At 41.4% G+C, this 18,551-nt stretch overlaps 1 long non-coding RNA gene across 2 annotated transcripts in view; it reads left to right on the forward strand.

Annotated features, from left to right (window-relative positions):
* Nucleotides 1–1,855: 1,855 nt before the first annotated feature.
* Nucleotides 1,856–18,551, forward strand: part of LOC142362084 (uncharacterized) — a 49,432-nt gene continuing 32,736 nt past the window's right edge. For both annotated transcript variants that reach the window (XR_012764640.1, XR_012764641.1), the window contains exon 1: nucleotides 1,856–2,068. This is a non-coding gene — a long non-coding RNA (uncharacterized LOC142362084). The remainder of the gene's footprint in view (nucleotides 2,069–18,551) is intronic.

An 18,551-nucleotide genomic window follows, 5' to 3' on the forward strand; every position in this document is an offset into this window, starting at 1 on the left:
CAGTAATGTGCCTTAAACCACACTTTCTTCTGGTTTGTCCCAAGTCATTTGCCAGGACTCAAATGATGGAGCTCTTGCATCTTCCCTTGGGAGATGATGCCACAGGAAAACAGAAAGGATTTTATTGGTATTCAACTGACCTTTTCCTTTTGTTAATTTAATACCATTACTCCATATTCCACCATAATAATTCCCCCCCCCCAATCATGCTCCTTTCTTCAAAACACTTCCAGACATTTATGTTCCCTTTTAATCATCTCTTAGTAAAGATTTTGCTTGTTTTTAGAGCTCTTTGCCCCTTGCATTCTGTCTGAATCCAGCCCCTCAGGGTCATACTCATCTTTTCATCCATAATTGAAAAGACAACCACTCTATACAGTAATGGGAATTTTTTTCGTTTTCCTCCTCATCTCACGCAAGCTATACAGATCCTCACTCATCTTTTCAGGCTCTAAGACATATTGTACCGCGGAATTCTAAACAAAACTACCAGATGAGATCAACGAACTATTCTGCTTTAAAATCTAGGGCATAAATTGGCCATTCCTTTGTGCATATTTTTACCTTTCCAGCTCTTCAGAAAAATGCAGACCTATCCAACATTAAAAAGTAAAAATGAGCAGCTAAATTCTTTTTTTTGCTTTCTAGCAGGGCTTCCCCCACTAACACAAAGGGTACTGTTTGCACAGCAACATCTCAGAGCAGAATTTTAGCCCAGTGACTTTTATAAAGGAATCTTTTTCCCTTTTCACAAAAGACAAGAATTATTCCAAATCGGAGAACCAGCACAAGGCACATGCACCACTTACACTCCACTTGGACACCCTGAAATGAAACACTGTGGGCTGTAGCGTTGCAGAAGCACTGTGTGACACGCAGGAAAATTCTACCCACGTGGCACTGTCCCATCAACATGGCCCCAAGGAATGGGTTCAGCATGGACTTCCCTGGGTAAACCACCAGCGGATCCGCCTTTTGGTAGGAGAGAAGGCTGGTGTGGGAAAGTCCCTTCCAAAATGTGTTTTCTGATTTTTTTTTCCAAGTGGGGAAACATCACTACAAGTGCATGGTGATGTCAGCAAGGTTCAGCCGTGGCTGTCCACCAGCTAAGGCAGTCATACTGCACTAGATGTTTCACATTTGCTGTGGGCTAGGAGCATGAACATTGGTACCGTGGGTCAGGTGGAGGCGGTAACTGCAGCCACAACACCGGCCAGGCTGAGCCCTTTGTCTTGAAGAAATCAGATTTTTGAGACTGTCTTTGGTAACATGAAAAATTGGATAGAAGGCTCATTATGACTGTGCAGACACACTTCTAAATAAGCATAGAAAGAAATAGAGTAATGTGGTCATTGGTCAGTTGTAAATATCCACACAAAAAATGTAGCTCAAAGACAAACTAACTGTACAGGGCAAAGGTATCATAACACCAGTATTAATCAAATAATTGAAAAAACAATTCTTATCTGATTGTTCTTTTTATATTCCATTAAAACTCCATAAATATCAGTCTTTTTCTGGGAAACACTCTGCTTTAAGAGAAAGAATGAACATCTATTTATCTATGTACAGAATACCCACAGGTTTTGAAAGGAGAAGGAAGGAAAGAAGGAAGGAAGGAAGGAAGGAAGGAAGGAAGGAAGGAAGGAAGGAAGGAAGGAAGGAAGGAAGGAAGGAAGGAAGGAAGGAAGGAAGGAAGGAAGGAAGGAAGGAAGGAAGGAAGGAAGGGAGGAAGGGAGGAAGGGAGGAAGGGAGGAAGGGAGGAAGGGAGGAAGGGAGGAAGGGAGGAAGGGAGGTAGGGAGGAAGGGAGGAAGGAAAGCTCTTTTTTATTCCGAAAATAGCTGTCTTGCAGAGGTGGGGGGGCGTGCTCCACTTTCCCAGCAACATGTAATGCCGCAGTGGGAGCCGCCTCCTGTGCTATTCTGTCTCCCATGTGATGCAAAGCGACCAAGAAAATTAGCAACGAATCATCGCACATGTTAGCTGGATGCTGCAGTGGGTGCCAGTGTTTTCATGAGTGAGCTTCTGGCTTCTGACTACCACTTCTATAGGAAACAAGAAAAGCAGGTATTTTATTTGTGTCTATGGGCAGAGACAGGGAACTCATTAAAATGCGACAAGTTTCTGGGCTGAGTGATACGGCACATGTAATCTCATTATCTCTACTGGGGAATGGCAGGACTATGCGTGTAAAACAAGATTTTGTGTGTATGGTTCAGTCAGTGCGGACTAATGGATTGATAATGGGCTGTTTGTTGCTGCTCAGATTTTGGCTCGCATCTGCAGTGGGGGTACGTTGGAGCAGATCCACTGAAGCACATTGATTGATAGTTACGGTAGATGTAAGCTGGCGAGTGTTTAGACTTATTTTCCATTCAGTGGGTAACTTATTACACTGTTTTCTCTAAGTTTATCCATGCACATAGTACAAATATAGCCAGATGTCCTCATGATTGTTTGCATTTCTCTGAAAAGTGAATGGAAACATTCACAGGTTCAGAGGAAAAATAATGGGTTTGTGGGGGGGAACTGTGTGACAGCTAAGGAAGAAGGCAGCTGGGTTTATGTGAGAGAGAAGGAAGGGCTCCACGTTTCAACGGAGAAACCAAGAACTCCCAGACTCAGGAGGTTCTGCTTTAAGGAGAAGGAAGATTAAAGAACACTGCAAGGAAAAGAAGGTAGGAATATGATGTATACTGTCTTTTACCCACATCACTGTATTTCATTCTATGCCAAAGGAGCGATTTGCTTCTGTAACGACATGTCCCTGCAAGGCTTCCATAAACACAAAATATCCACCATACGGGAAGTCTGAAGAAAAGACAGAATAAACTATTGGGTCCTCCTGGGACCAGTCCATCCCAAACCTGACTTCTTTTCCAGCTGGGTAGCAGACTGAGAACCTTTGGCCAGGGCATATTGCTAAGTGTGTAGACAGTAAGACAGTGCTACTGGCTGCTATGACCACGGGGAATGCAAGAGCACACAGGACCACAGTTAAGGCTTGCATCTTCTGCATGCGAGTGAGCATCCAGCTGGGAAGCCTTCCAATTTGATGACTATCACAGATACCAAGATGCTGTGGGAATAACTGTTTCTCTGCCATTTCCGAGGAAAGAAAAGCTAGATCTCTGGCTCAAAACTACAACCTTGAGCTGAAAACAGACATGTGAAAATCAGAGCTCTTAAGCACCTTGGGTAGTTCTACTAAATTTGACATAAGCAGCCACAGTTGTGTGTATCAGAGAAACACAACAAAAACCGCGAGAGGCTGGCTCATAACTGGCCAAGAACAGCCTGACAAATGTGAAGAAACTTGGCTTTTCACAGCCTCTGTCTCCGCATGAGGCACCTGTCAGTGCAAAACACGCTAAAGGCTGATCGGAGAGGCATTGCCCACCCTGGGGAGAAGACACGTGCCAGCAGGCAGGGAGAGCAGGAGCTCAGCCTCCAAAAGCCCATTCCCACAAAAACATTCACCTTTCTCTGCTCTGTGGGTACCTCATCTACATCACGCGTGTGTGAGTTCTCTCCGCCAGCAGTCACGGGCTCCCTGTGCACTCATGGGAGGAGAAGATTTCTGCTTGAGAGGCAGAGAAGAGAGATAAGCAGAGCAAGGATCTCGAAGAGCCCACTCGCATCTTGCAGCTCATTGACTGGATAAGGAGTTGGGAGGAGAGTGAAACCCATTCTCCAGACTCTTCCTTGAACATGCTGTGCAGTTCCAGGTATGCTTATTTCTCAATTAAGATGTTGCAAATAGGGATACCAGCCAGGCTGACTGAGCTGTGTTAGTCATCGCAGACAATCCCATCAAGGCACAGCAGAGAAGAGGTGAATCATCTCCAGACTGAGACACCCATAGATATGTCATGTTTTTTGTCCATCTGCCAAAATGTGCCATTATAGACTAGAAAATCTGCAGCGCTAATGTTGCTGTCATTCTGTTCTGCTGTTTTCCCTCCTGTACCTTTTATTTTTCTTTATAGCGTTACATGACATAGCATAATGTATTCACATTTTTTACAACAACAACAACAAAAAATCTCCCTTTGTATCTATAGCAATTGTAGTATCCAATCGATATTTCTGGCAGCAGAGCAAATAAGCAAGCGCCTGCGGTCAGAATGTGTGAGCAGCCTTGGTAGCAGTGCAGTTCCTCGTGTAGGTGGAAGTTCCTTAACTTGCTCCTTGCAAAATGTGTGGCACCGATTTCAGCAGGCATTCCCCAAAGGCTGCGATACACTCAGAAAATGAGGATGCACCAGGGAATGAGGGAGTCAATGGTTATCCCTTTAAAAGATTTGTTTGCAACCAAGGGCATTCAGTCCCCAGGCCCTTGCGGCACAGGAATTGCCTGCCACCGCTCAACTCAGTTTCCCTCATTGTGCAGGGACCTCCCCATCAAATCTCACTGCTGTGTGTGAGACTGCCACGGTGGGCTGCAGCTTCAGAGCCTTGTCCTACCTCCCATGATGTCCTCCATACCTCTTATAGCTGGTTGGTCCTTGGGGATTGTTCGCACTTCGAAATGTTCCCCACATTTTGGGGGAACAGAGGTGCAGCTGTGCTCAGATGGTGGTTTTCTGTGAGATTTCTTTCAAAGTGGCCCATCCACATGCTCCTGCCAGTGGAAATCATACTGATACACTGAGGTGTTATTTCTCTATAAGCTATCTCTTTTCGCATCCAGTGTCTTACCTGGTGCTTGAAATATCCACCAATAAACCAAATTGTATGGGACTCCTGTGCAAAAGTAATAAGATTAATCCTACATAAAAGATTTTAAAAAATGTATGTCAGATCAAGACAATAGGTGAGCTGTACTAAAAATAAGCAAATTTCTAGTCTTATTGTTTAGTATCTTCCACCCAGTGTCTTCTTGTCCTCTGCTTTGATTCTTGTTATACCCTGTGCTTCCTCCACAGCTGGCTCTTGACTGTGCTGGTGCAGGTGAGGGAACACTAGCTTCTGCTGTTAGCAATCTCTGCAGTACTAAACCCCATTTCTACTTACCGAATCATGTCAGTTTTATCCTGGCGTATGTATTGTGCTGCCTGACATGGCTGACGTGATATCTTGGCTTGCGGTGCAAGTTCAAAGCTTATTTGCTTTGGTAGTATCAGAGGTGTTCTCACTGAAAAAGTCTTCCATTGTCAGCTCTTGAAAAGCAGCAAATCCCACGTTTTCATTTTAGCAATCAGAAGTCACTTGGAATTGCAAAACAAGAAAGTCGTTCAGAGAAGTTTATTTTCCAAAGAAACTTAAAATTATTTTTAGTTATTTTTATGATGTCATTAATGTGAAACTATAGTTCCTTATTAACCCATTAAAACAGATTGCACAGCTCAAAATACTTTATTTTCATTGCATGAATGTCTCCTTGGCTTCACGTGACTGCTCATCAGAAACAAAAGCTAAGTGGCCTAAGACCATTTACTGTGCAAAGAGAGTAGCCAGAAGATATCTAAAATTGTTCTGCCTCCTTAGCCTCTATTTGGCTTCTTTGTCACATGTGTCAAGAGGCTCCCTTTGAACAGGAACTGGCTATTTTGAGGGATGAATGAGAGTGAGCAATGAGGGACCTGATGTCCAGGCTCTGTCCAATGCCCTCCTTTATACATTATAGAGGAAACTGGATTCTGCCCCTGCACCAAATTCCATGTATGGATTTTAGTGACATCCATCAGATTTGGTCTTTGAACGTGGGAAGAGGTATAGGAGATTAAGCACGCTGGAGTGTCAGGAATCCAAAATAAGACATTTAGCCCTAATCCCTTCCTGGCTGAATACCTCATCTGCAAAATATGGTTAATATTTCTTCACCTCCCAAGAATGCTATGGAAACACATTAATAACTGTGAGACAGGCGCTGTGGTGTGGAGCACTCCAGAAAAGCCCAAAAGGAAACTGGCAATTCTGTGGGAAGAACCCAACCCAAACAGTGGTCAGCGAGTGTGGCTGCACCAAACCCTGGGGAATGGTATAATGAATTTCTTTTCTTTCTGTGACCATGTCTGCCCTTGTATACTGAGTGAGGCAGGAAAAAACAGTGTTAGGTCATTCAATTAAGGATGCCATTGTAAGAGGAGCAAATTAATAACGTGTAAGGGAAGTTGCTGGAAAGCAGATAAAGGAAGATGTGAAATCAAAGTGCTGTCTGCTGACCGAGTGCTTTCAGCCATCCCTCTGAGGAAGGGGCAGTAAGGGTAGGAACTACAGCTATGTTTTTCTGAGCGACAAAGCATGCTTCTAGTTGCTGCTATATTTGGTCTCTCAAGCAAAATTAGTAGGGAAAAATCTGTGAAGACCTCCAATATTTGCAAACCTGACAGGATCTGGACACGAACCACATGTAAAACTACTCAAGTAGTAAGTAGTAGTAAGATCAAGATTTTCACAGCTGCACATGTGCCTAGCCAAAATACAAAATAGAAAAAATCCTGGAGGCATCTAGAAGTCTTTATACCTCCCTACAAATGTAGGCACAATTGTGAGAACTGGAAAATGGGCTTTTTTTATGATTGTTTCAGCTGCATTTCCTCAATCTGTGATACAATATCAGGAAGCTAATGTAGTCATCTTTCTTTTTCAGGCTCACTTTCTCTCTTCAGTCACCTTCAGGTAGATTCTCTGACATCTGCAGGATCTTTCTCTGTGTGGAAAGACACAGCTGACTGTTCTCATGAGTCTTGCAAAAACGGAATATCTTTTTAAACATCAAGTTTGGATGAAATTGGTCACAGGCTCCAAAGTAACTGGGCATGAGATGCAAACTTCCTGGCAGACACAAAATGCCTGTACACCACCTATCTTCTTAAGACACCAGGGTCAATGATTATGATGAGAGAAAGAATGAAATATGGAAGAAGAAGAAAGATGGAATTGGACATGATGTTAGTATCTAATTAGGCTGAGGAAGGAAATATTCATCCTAAAGGAAGCCATCTGAAAACCTGATAGTAAATGAAATTGGGTGCCTACTAAATTCAGTCCTCTTCAACCCACTCTGCTCAGTTTCTCGGAAACATCTTCATGACCCAGACCTCTGTCATTCTTAATAAGGAAGGCTTAACACCCTCCAGAGGGGGAACAACAGGGAAACCTTTCTCTGCCTCATTAGCTTCCTGTATATAAACCTGTCATCCCAGTGAGCCAAGAACTGAGCTTGTGACTCAAAACCAGACCCCAAGCTGAGAGAGCATCATGTTTACCATGTATATGAGGCTGACTGAGAGTTTTATTAAACTAAAAAGCCAACCAATGAAAAACAACTGACAGAAAAGAGCCATGCTGCATGAATATGAAGGTCTTGCTTAACACAAATTGAAGTTACTATTGATAGCCATGAAATACTGTTCATATAAGTGGTTACAACAAATATTTCACTTTCCCAACCATCAAGGGATTATAATTTTTAGGCTTTAAAAGTAAGCTTAAAAGTAAGTTGAAAATATTTTCATAAAAATTTTCATTCTAGTTCTTGTATCAACAAAATTATGTTTCACTTTCCATTCTTTTCTTTTAAACTTTCATCTTTGCTGCCCACAGGATAGCTGCAAATGCAGTAAAAAAAGATGTTTCAATGTCTGCTTAAGAAGGAGCCATATTTTGCACTTGCTTTCTGAAAATCAAAACATTTGACTCCAATGAATTAACGAATTCTTAATGTCCTTTCTAGGGCATAGTGTAACCTTTCAGTTTTGTACAAGCCTCAGTTGGTAGCACAGCGAGTACTGCCAGAGCAACTGTGTAGAACAATCTGGGGGGCAGCAGTGAGTGAGCATCAGGACTGAAGCTGTAAACATTCACTAGTGAAAACCTGGACTTCAATGGCTGGGGTGATACCTGCTCTGCTTTTCTGGCATCTCAAGAAGTTCTTGGCTCTTCCCTATTCCCTTTCCCTGCTTGCTTTGCTTTTGACCACAACAGTCTTGCTAAATTTTGAATCAGCTATTCAAGTGCCCATGCTGTGAAGAACAGAACCCCTGGTAGGAATTTGGGAACAATAATCTTTCTGAAGAAAGAACAGGCTTTCCCTCTGTGACTCCAGCTGTGCTGACAAGGCACAAGCAAAAATCCTGTGCTGGACCTTGAAGAGGAGAGTGCTCATCCAGACCTTCAGACTATATTGATTTGAAGCCCCTCATAGTCCTTGGTAAAAGTTCAAGGCGGAATGGCAGAAAAGCTGTTCAACCTTCACTCATCTCATTCTCACTCACCATTCCCACCTTAACCAGTCAGGGTAACATGACTACGTTTGACATTTCCTTCCAGCTGTCCAATCTCAGTACAATGAGTCCCAGCAGCCATGTTGGAAATTCGACTGCTATCTCCTAGGCTATCTCCTAGCCATGAGAATGTGACTGTGCTGGAGCTTAAAGCTTCAGATATGTTGCTGAAGTAACCAAGGAGGTGTAATTTTTTTCAGCAGTCTAGTAAACTTTGGCCATTTCAGGTAGAGATAATAGAAGGGACTAGATGCAACAGTTCCTGTCCTCAGCTGCCCAGTCTGCCTGGCTCCATCCTTTCCTTGGAAGAATCCACCTAACGCTGCAAGGGTGGGTGCGGTGCGCATGCAGCAGCTGCTGACTAGCTGTGGTTAGCAGCCTGCAGTGTGCTTACTGAATAATTTAAAGTTGGTGCCAGTTTTCCTTCTTAGGCTGGGCTGAAAACTACCAAGGGTCAGGACTGCTATGCCTGTAAGGTCCCTGCAGTGGTGGGTAGACTTTCTGCCATCTCTGCTGGGGATGACCAAAGCCATCCCTGAACAAAACCCTCAGCTTTTGATTACCACACAAGCCATATGATTTTCAGAAGACAGCTGGCTTGGTATCTCGGAAAAATAAAAAACATTTATAAACTAGATCTCCCCAGACTATATATATAGCAAATCCAGCAAACCCCTTGGGAAATGTTGACTCCAGCAGCTAAATGTACAAAACATTTCTGAATATCATTGAACTGTCGATGTTACTACTGAGCACATGAGTCAAATATGCTCAGTGTGTCAAAAATGAGTTAGGGAAGTGCTGTAGTTGCTGTTTATGCCAAAGGCTCCTTCAGTTGACAGCTTTAGATACCTTAAAAGCATAAACATTTTAGCAGACAACAAGTTGCATTTTCTAAACTAACAGCTTTTTGAAATTATGGAAAAGAAACCCATAAAATGGTTATGTATAATTCTCCTCCTTCACACTCACGTTAAAGCACTTTAGCAAAGTAACTCTCCCCCATTGTGGCAATAATAAAAGAACTTGTTTACAAATTGTACACTGAAATTGAAGTTACTGGGAACAGCAACAGGTTTGTAGTGACAGGTCACTTTAGATTGGAGTTTAATTTATGAAGATTGCTTTACCTGAGGCTATGGTAATCTATGCCTTTGGAGTAATTCACCCTCTGCCTCATTTCGAATGCAGTCAAAGACTGTCGTATTTCACTATGACAATGTAATCACAGATCCACATTAAAAAGTCATTATTGTTTAGAATCCAGCTTGGTTTGAAAAACACTTACTATAAAATTCAACAGCCTTTGTAAATTACCCAAAGGTTTACTCAAGAATACAAGGTGCAGTGATTTAAATCTGGAACTTACTACTTTATTGATTATGTGGGATTTTTAGGTCACTGCATTTACGGGAAATGATTAGTGAGTAATCAAAGTAATAAACTCCTTGATGTTGGTTCATAAATAATTATGAATTGGATTTTCTTTATCAAGTATTAAATAAAAACTGAGTTAGACATAGAATATCTCTTATTTAACTTTTTTTTCCTACAGAATTCTAAAAAGCAACAGTGACAAAACCAATGAGGAGCATAATTTTCTGATTCCTATCTCTCTTTTTTTTTTAAATCAGAAGCAATATATTCTCACAGATATATCTATTGCACTCTTCAGCTTAGAGTTGTGCACTGAACCTAAAACTTAGCTCCACTTTCTTTTTAATTCTATGCTGACTTTCCCGGCATTGCTAAAACGAGTCACAGATAGATTCAATCTACTTCATGGTGTATTAAAACCCAGATTTGTATTCTAACTAACATTCAGCTGTTTACCCATCACTGTCCATATGGTGGTTATGGAAGTCCTACTTATCTTTATATTGTTCAAGACCTTTCTTCTTCATAGAATTTTTTCTTGCAAATTGAGAGTTTTAGCCCTGACTATTGTGCAAGAGTTTAAAACTGTAATAAAAACAAATGATGCAATGAACCAATTAAAATTGTTGTATATATATTTTTTTAATTAGTCATTTATGAGCTGTGAATTGGATCAGATATTCCCAATGCACATGACATGCTGACATATAATAGCTGCTTTTGGGATGTCAGGTTAGCTTTTTATGAATTCAGATAGAGGTAGGTTTTCTTTCTTTAATTAACTTTAGGAATAATTTTGTTCTCTCTATTTACAATATGAGTAGACACTTGAATGTAGCTTACTTAGAAGGTTTGAAAGCATTACATTTAATAGCAGTTGTGTTCACATTTCAGTAGAGCCATATTTTGGACTCTAGGAAAAAGTGAATATTATAAAGCCTTTTTATGCAGAGGTAGGTTCATTAACATTGCTATTGTCTGAACATGCGCAAGAATTAATTCTTGCTGGTAAATGAAATCATGTGGACAGAGTTGTGCCTCCTGCCTGAAGCAAATACTTCTGGATTGAAAAATCCTTCTCTCCTCCAGCCTTTTTGAGTGCTGTGACTAAATGGGGCTATGGACAGTATTTTTGTCTCAAACCTTCTCAGAGCTGCTTTGTCCATGTCCAAATAACACTAAGGATTTTCACTTTTACACTGTGAGTTGGTTCAACTTTTAGTGCCTTCCAGCTTTGCGCACCTCACACAAACAAGTGACCGCCGCTGCTTCAGGAAGTGGTATCAGACATATCAACACGCGGATTACCAGCAGTATGTTCTTCTGCAGGATCAGCTTCTCTGCACCATATTCATGGCATGCAGTACAAATGCAATACTCACAACATACACACCATCCTGCCTTAGACAGCTTGGGGGAGGTCGTGTGTCCTGGTGGACATGATGCTAGGTCTGGTACTGCTCCTACCCTGTCTGGGTTCTTTGAGCAATCCACTCTCTTTGTCTGTTGTCTATTTGGAACAAACCCCACATTGTTCAAAGTTTTATATACCTCACAGCTTTCTAAATAACTGGGAAGTTACCATCTAAATAAGAATTACACCTGTGGCCATAGCTCTGAAGGAAGTGTTTATCTCTTTTTACACAGTATAGTCAAAGCATGACAAATAAATTAAAATCTGTAGCCATTTGTAATCGGGAAAAGATAAAATGCATATATATGCTTAAAAGTAAACTGTAGACACGTAAACTAGTAAAACTATCTATTGCGGTAAGACCTGTGAAGGGAGAGTGAGCAGAGATATCCATTGGCAGTACCTAAAAGATCAATTTCAATGGGCAATTCTGAAAAGAGCTAGTTAAAGAGGAATAGTTATTTTAATGTATGCCAACAAGCTATTATTGAGTCTAACCAAATAATAACAATAATAAAAAACTCTTGCAAATTTCTCATGCGGACCCACAAAAGTGTGCCAGGGCATAGAAGTTTAGCACTGCCCTGCAAAGCTTCAGCCTTTGTGTAAATCTTCTCTTGACAAGTCAGCAGCAGTGAGGGGCTTCAGAGGAGCTGCGCTGCTTTGCCCCAGTCGGAGCAGGGCTGCAGAGTAGCCAGCCAAGCCATGTGTGGCCATGCAATGCACAGGGTGATGTGCCCTGCAGAGGCTCTGACACTGCAGTGCGCTTCTCTCAGCTCTTGTAGGGACATCAACCTAACTAACAAGTTCTCATCCTCTTCAGCCAGATTTTGAAGTAGAAAAGTGCAATTAAATGAACTAGCATCTGAAATTATCTTTTCTTAGTGCAACTTGGAAGTAGTGATTTTAATAAGCAAAGGCTTTATTATCTTTCCTGATACTCAGTTCGTTTTCAGTGTACCAGCATCCTACTTGATTTGAGCAGAAACCGACTCTAATCACATTTCATATTAAATATCCACATATAATTCTAAAAGGGCTAATGATGAGGAATAGTTATTTTAATCAATGTTAACAAATTGCTATGGAGTCCAAGATGATAATAGTTTCAAAACACTTTTTGAAGACCACTTTCCCAACAAATAAGAAATTAAATCCATGAGTTACAGCTCTAAATTACTCTTGCATGAATTACATGAAAATGGTCTCTTTAACATAAAGGGCAGCATCAGTTCTTCCCTCTGAACATGAAATAATTCTTTCAAATTAATGGTATTCTCACTAGGTTGGAGACTGTGGAGCTTCCAGTGGCTCTTGTAAACCAGTCTCAGAAAAGCAGTGTTCCTTCAATTTTCTTTTAAAACAGTTCCTGTCAAATAATCTCCTTAAGTTGTGATAAACCTAGTCCTGAGCCTGAACCTTCCAAAATCTAGCAGGATTGGGCTCAGAAAGCAGATTTTATAAGCAGGTAAGTGTTGCATTCCTGTGGGAGCTGTGGCAAGAAAGTACGTAATCCTCCTCGGTACAGTTGGCAATAAAATAAGGTACCACTGAGAGACGTGACAAGCCTGCTGTTTGAAGAGGTGGTGGCTAATATCTTGTTAGCATAATTAGCCAACGGTGCTTTCTTCATGGATATCAGTTTCTAATTAAGGTACAGATGTTCAGTGGAAGTCCTAGCACTATTAAAACATGCCATCTGATTGAGAGGGGCTAGGGATTTTATTCCTACAGTAGTGCTACCCTGGGCAAACACCTAATTGGCAGGAGTAATTAAATAGAAGAGGGCAAATTTCTATGTACATCTAGCCATTTCTGTGCTATTGCTGCAATAGCAACCTCTCCCAGCAACAAACCCAATCACAGGGAGTAAGTAAGAGGACCAGGGAGAAGGCAAATGCAGTTTCAGACCAATACAAAATCTAACAATAGTTACACAGTGCTGCAAAGAATAAAAGCAGTGGACGAACATTCACTGACTGCTAAGACTGCTCTTGTTCTTGGTTTTATTTGACACTAAGCTACTGGGGTTATTACAGCCTTCCCTGTTGTCCTCACACACTCCCACCTGCCACTGCAGGCTATTCACAGGCACTGATATGATTCACAGTCCCTTCGGCTGTCACTTGCTTGGACAAAAACCCAATCGGTTCAATAGCAATAATCTATTGTGATTTAAAGGCATGGATGTTCAGGCTCAGTGTTGCTTGGTGAGGGACTGCATCTCGTGTACTAGGACATCTTTGTGTACTCAGACAGTTATAGAATAAAACATGTGAAGCAGAGCTGGGCGATGCTGATTTTATGCTGATGTAACAACCTCCTGGCTTGGAAGCAACTGCAGGATTGAGGCCTGAACTTCTCACTGAGGACGGGTCAGTCTCAAAGGGCCCCAGTGGATTCCACAAGCAGACGATCAGGCACATTTGTCTCACATTTGCCATGTAAATGGTGACTTAACGGTGTTCGTGTTGGAGGGGGTCTAAGAGTTCCCAAGGCATAGCTAAGCTTACTGCAGCAGGTAATTATGTGCCAGTCTTTCTTCTGTCATTGATTACTACTTTATTTTCTGGGGCATTTTTGTGTATTTTGTTCTCCTCAGACTTTTCTGCTTCTTGAATAATGTGATGCTTACATCAGTTTTAACGAATGTTAAAGACCTGTCATGTACATAGAATGCAATACTTTCACAGGGTGTATGATTGGATTGATTGATATTAATTTTTTGTTTCTCCCTTTAATAATAAAAATTACATTTAAAAGTCTTTTTGACACATGATGTTGATAACATTTTATGAATGCCTGCCTGGGGAGAAGGTTACATGTAATGGACAGGATTATTTCCAGCATTTATTCATCCAGATCTCAGGAATGATAGCTTAAACAGTTAGGTCAAGAGTCTGAGTGTGTGCTTTGGCCAGAGTTAATGTTCATTTAGGCCTTATCTAAAAGGAGCCAGGTGTTAGTGCAAATTCGCGAAATACTGCTTAATTGCATTCATTTAGATAGATTCTTTTCCTTTCTTTCGCATAAAAGGAAAAGATGAATGAATTCAAACTATGGAGATGATGGACTGTTATTCAGAGGCTTTTGGACAGGTTTAGCTAGAACACTTCTTGTACCTCGCAATAAGAGCATGGGCCGGTTTAGCTTCTCCGTTTGCTCTGCACTGGACTCTCCTGTCATCCCACACTCTCTCATCTATATTTAACATTTAAGGGAATGAAAAATAGAGAAAATGACCTCAGATGAATGGTTAGAAAAATCTCCCCTTTCCTTCACTGATGAGCAACACAGTGGAAGTTACAGTGACACATACAAAAGAGAGCAAGGCAAGCAACAGCCCATCTCCGAGCACTCTGCTCTGATGAATTCTTTTCTATGAAGCAACCTTGTTTTCTCTTCCAACGCAGTGCTCAGTAACTCAGGACTTCCTAAGAATTTGATTCAACCACTTCCAAAAGCAGTTCTTTCTGGGAAGGAAAGCAGCAACAATTTCTGCTGTATTTGCAGCAGATATATATACAAGAAACAAAAGAAATCTATAGATCAGATATAGAAAAAAAACCTCCCAATGCTATTAAAACAGTGAATAAATTTAAAACTATCAGAAGATAAATGGAATGGGGAAATATCCCTTCCCTCACATGTAACATCGGTAATGACCCTGACATTCCTTCTTGCCTCCCCCTGGCCTGGCTGTGCAGTGTAGTGCAGTGGCATGCCAGGGCTGGATGTCCTACAGCTGCATTGGAGACTGGGGGCAACAGAGGAAAGTAGTCTGTAGTTCAAAGCATCTGATTCTGAAGCTCTGCACCTACACCATAATCACTTCAAGAGGTTAGCTTCAAACAACACCAACACCCACAGCAGGCACAGCCTCTGCTGCTGCTGGGACCAAGTCACCTCCTGATGCTGTGTGCCACTGATGCATTAGCTCTTCTGACATTACCTCCCCACAACAGGCTACAGTTCATGAGACCATTTTGAAATAGTCAAGATGGAATGGCATAGGCTTCTCTACAGTCTCAAACCCAGAAATACTTAAAGGTTGGTTTAATTTCCTAACCACTGAAGCTTCTCAGGACAGTAAGGTTGAACATATGCAGCAGATTAAGGACTGAAGTACTGGTCAGACCTGGTCACTGCTGGCTTGTGAGATAAGAAACTCAAGAAGTTACAGGTGAAATGAGGTGCATCAGAAAGTAAAATATGCAGCTTTTCTGACTGTCTTCAAATGTCTTCTGATAATGGCTATCTGAAAAATAGCAGGTGAAAGATCACATTTTTCCCCATTTGAGTATTTCTGGGCCAAAATTTATCATTTTTAATTAGTGATATAGAAATACTAAAACTAAAAAAAATTCAACTGGCAACATTCTTCATTGAAAAATAGCCAGGGAAAGTCCCTGAGAGCTATTAATTAAGTTTCTAAATATGTGAACACCCACACATACCTAAGGGGAGTGGAGAAAGCAGCTTCCTGCCAGCTTTAGCTTCATTTTCCCATTTTGCACCTACAAGTTTGCCAGCATAAATATTTCCTGGGGTCGTTCAGTCAGCAAAAAGTAAAAATGGCAGCAGTTGGTTGTCAGTCAAATCAGACCCATGTTTTCTTACTTGCCTTCACAAACATTTCTGGCATTTCCAGCAATTCACAAGCATATGTTCTGGATTGCTTTTGCTGCTATATGTTGAAAATTTACACAGCATCTAGAGACTCCTTGGGTCAAATCTTCAATATACACCTCCTCTGAAAGCCAGAAAGAAGAAGATATGAAACTAGATTGACCACTGGCTTGAATCAATGTTGTACTTCCTATTTTTTCTCTCTTAATGAGATTAATACTGATAACGCCCATAATATGTTAATAATTAACCCATGCTGAGACCCTCAGCTTTTGCCATCCTGAGAAGAACTGGAATGAGAGGGTTATATCCTGGATGGATGTTCTAGTGATGCAAAGCCACATTTTGGACAGAAGTTAGTGATAGCACCAAAACAGGTCTTGCCCTCTGTCCAACCCCAGGAGGGAGTGGGCTGGGGATACTTTTCAGCCTGAATTCTCACTTCTTCAGCTTCAGAATGTGTTGTCGAGGGGGTTAATTGCACAAGGACTAATCACAGAAACACACTCCATTCACGTTAGTCAATACAGATTGCTGTGATGTCTTATTAAGGCAAAGCTTTCTGAGAGGGGCAAACACACTCTCCCATGTATAAAAGCTGGAAATTTTTTACAACTTTCCTCAAATATGCTTTTCATTTTCATTCTAACTATTGGTTAAGTAGTAATGATCCAGGCATAGGGCATTTTCTGAGGACTGATGATAGACTGACAAGCATTTATGGCCAGAGGTGTAGCTAAGGGTGCCATTAGTCCCAGCTGGTCATTAATCCCTAAGAATGCCCTGTGCTGAGGTCGCTATTGCTATTATTAGATTAAAAAGAGAGCAAACACAGGAGTATGGATTTTTTTTTTAATGGGTGATGCCGTTGTGATTGGAATGTGTAAGGTGCTGCTAGGAATTAATGACTTATGTATTAGGTAGTCTGACTGCTTGAATTATCTGCACACTGCATGAAGCAGGTTACTATAATTAAAATGTTTTAAAATTTTTTTGCTTCTTCATTAAAAAAAGCCTGTGCCAAGCTAACAAAGCTTTTCAAAACTGGAATTCCTAACCAATCCTGCGTGTAACCTGTGCTCTAATTTCACAAGTTGAAAAACAGGTAGAAGAAAAATAGTTACAGAAGCACCATGGAAATGTGAATTTCCTCACTGGACCTCCCACCCATGATGAGGATTACTCTGTTAAAAGCCTGAGAGCTCCCCAAAGTTTAACCTTGAATCAGGGAGTCTTGATTATGAGGGTCCTGGTTTTCTATACGCCTATTTGAGTTAACTCCCTGTTGGTTAGACTGTCCCGGAGTAACAGGGTCAAAAGAGGCAGCAGAATGCCTAGGAAGCAGCCTGGAGTTAGCCAACAGGGAACACGATGCACAAGGAGCTCCTGCCTCTCTCTGGATGTAGGACTTTACACACAACAAACCCATGAAGATACCTTGACTTTCTCTGCTAGGAAGGCTCTCCTGAAGACGGCTGTCTACACCCTTGCTTGTGGTAGCTGGGTGGGGCGTATCCTCTTAAACCAGAGGTTGTGGTGATGCCGAAGCCACATCTATTTTATTCTGTAGTTGCTGGCTAAAATAAAAAAAAAAATTGTCCTGAGAACTGGGAGAGAAGCCATAGTCAAATTCTCCCTTGGTAAATTATGGGTAGACAATAAACGGAGATTTCTCATAATCAGGGTTTGAAGGTCTTGAGCAGGCATAGGGGCAGAGGTGCAAAAAGCACAGCTGGTTTTAAGATCTGTCTTCATGGCTTCTTCAGAGGAATTATATGTCATCATCATCTGCAAAAGCAGGGAACTGGATGCCGCATCACAGGACCCTGTGAAGAGCTGTACTGTTCATATGAAAGGTTCACCCAGCCCTCTGTCCTTTCTCCACTGGGTCCAAAATCTGACCCCTAAAGAACAATAAGAACATGGGCTGCTCTCTCCTGTTGCCTTTCAGCCTCAAGCTACAGTCAGCTCCCGGGACTTCCTGAGCTTGAAATGCTCTGTCTATTTAGTAACTCCCCCCAAAGCTCTTCTCTAAGCACTTTGTTTCATCCACAGTGACTTCCAGAAAGGACTCCTGTGTGTCTATCACTGACTTCATGAAGAACCACATGCTTTTGTTTTCATTGACCCTGGCTTCAGTAGCTCCATTTGATGGACACTAGTCCAGTGCAGAAAGGGACAGTGACCAGTCAATCTCTGTCCAGCTTTTCCAGCATACTCGGGCTTTTCTAGACCTCTCATATTCCTCAAACTGTCTCCTTTCCAGGTTGGAACATTCTAGCCCAATTAAGCTTGTAAAAATGTCATGGGTAATCTTGAACGATAATTTTATCTGACTGCTTTGAAACTTGTCTGGGGTCAGCTGGTGCAAAGGAAAACACCCAAACTTTAGAGTCGGATTCTGCCACTCTTAAGTATGAAACTCAAAACTGAAATCAATGGAATTGCTTCTAAATTAAGAGTGGCAGAAAATTCTGCTTGCAAAGCAAGATATGTGTTACTTTTCATTTGTTCGGGTCTGGTAATGTGGCACGGACTACTTCTCAGGTGTATATGAATGGCAATGATTAGGGCCTGATATAAAATCTGCTATCTCCTGTAGCCGTACTTCAGGTGGATAGCATCACGAATTTTGATCCTTTTTGTTTTCATAATCAGTTCTACAAATACCGGCCATGTAAAATGAGATTCCAAGGGAAGTTTTCAAACATTGTTCTGTCCTTTTTTAAATTTTACTTTGGTACCTTAATCTTTTGAAGTTTGCCAGTGGATCTGAAATTAATTTGTCTGACTTTGAAACCTGAAGCACCTTTTTTCCCCTGTATTATTTCTAATGGCGTGAAGGAGAGTACAATAGTATTTTTGGTAGAAATAATCTATGTTTCAAAAGTTATTTGGT

The sequence above is a fragment of the Opisthocomus hoazin genome, chromosome 7, assembly GCF_030867145.1.
Source record: "Opisthocomus hoazin isolate bOpiHoa1 chromosome 7, bOpiHoa1.hap1, whole genome shotgun sequence".
In the NCBI taxonomy this organism is placed as follows: Eukaryota; Metazoa; Chordata; class Aves; order Opisthocomiformes; family Opisthocomidae; genus Opisthocomus; species Opisthocomus hoazin.